Genomic DNA, 1345 nt, shown 5'->3' on the forward strand with positions numbered 1-1345 from the left:
AACATAATCAATAGTGAACAGCGCCAAAAACTACATGCATATATTCATTTTATACATATGTATGAATATATACATATATCTATATATATACAGTGAGGGAATTATCACTGAATATTAAATTTGGAACAAATTTACCATGTAGAGAAACAGGAGGACGTTCCCACGGCCCTGAACGGTTCATCCACGGTTCTGGAGCGCTGGACGCCTGCAGAATGCAAGCAGAAATGCTCGCAGAGGAACCAGAAAGCTCTTTGTTACTTCCAGCTTTATAAAGATGCAACCGCCGTGTAACATTGTATCCGTTTAAGGACGATTTGATACACGTATGCGCTGTCCACCGTGCCACATAGTTGTCATTTGTTTGTTTCATGCTGAGAACGCTTAAGATTTACCGTCTTAGCAACTTGCAAGTACACGACACAGTGTGACCGCCGTGCGGTACCTCAAACCCCGTCTGATAACTGGAGGTCTCTCCCCTTTTGCCCGCCTCCTGGCCCGGGGGACCCAAGAGTCTCCCGTTTCTCTGGGTTCAGCCTTTGCTGATGCCGCGCCGAACCGAGGTGACACGGCACGTGTCCGGGAAGCACTGCTGGTCGCAGACCATTCTCCCACGGCGAAGGGCATCTTCTGAACAGATCCTGAAAGGTGGGCGGCCAGCCGCCAGCCACAGCTGTCACATGAGCACGACCTCCCGGCAGCTGGGCCGAGACCCCAGGCCCAGCACGGTTCACGCACGGGGTGGAGACAGGATGCTCGGGGCGGACAGCCTGGCACGTCACCTCCGCAGGCGAGCTCAGTGCGTTCCCCGCCACTTATTTCCACCTCGAGGAAATAAGCACGCGCCCAAAGTGTATTCACGAACAGCGAGTGTTTTCGGCCGGCCGCAAGACAGTCCCCAAAGCTGGGTGTGTGACTTAAATGAAAGACACGTATTCTCTGTCCGTCCTGGGGGTTACACGGCTGAGATGAAGGTGTCACGGGGGCCACACTCCCTCTGGAGGTGACAGCGTGGGGGGTGGTCTGTCCCAGGCTTCTCCCCAGCTTTGCTGGCTCCTTGGCTTATGGCTGCCTCCCTCCGATACCTACGTGATATTTGTCCTGTGTGCATGGCCTGGTGTAACTGTCCACTCGTTTGAAGACACCTGTCCTATTGGATGAGGCCCAGCTTTCTCCAGGGTGACCTTATCGTAACCAATTACAACTGCGAAGACCCCATTTCGCGGGAGGCCCCATCCTGCGACGTTGGGGGTCAGGGTGCCAGGTTACGACCTTGGGAGGGGAACAGGATTCTACCCATAGCAATCTATTAAATAACACGGCGTGTTTGTGTGTGTGTGTGTGTGTG

The 1345-nt window shown here is 53.5% G+C and overlaps 1 long non-coding RNA gene across 1 annotated transcript in view; it reads right to left on the minus strand.

The window, feature by feature from the left end:
* LOC105309843 overlaps nt 1-1345 on the minus strand; it is a 6007-nt gene that overhangs the window by 2897 nt on the left and 1765 nt on the right. The gene's annotated exons all lie outside the window — the stretch shown is intronic.

The sequence above is a fragment of the Pteropus vampyrus genome, unplaced genomic scaffold (genome assembly GCF_000151845.1).
Source record: "Pteropus vampyrus isolate Shadow unplaced genomic scaffold, Pvam_2.0 Scaffold885, whole genome shotgun sequence".
Lineage (NCBI taxonomy): Eukaryota > Metazoa > Chordata > Mammalia > Chiroptera > Pteropodidae > Pteropus > Pteropus vampyrus.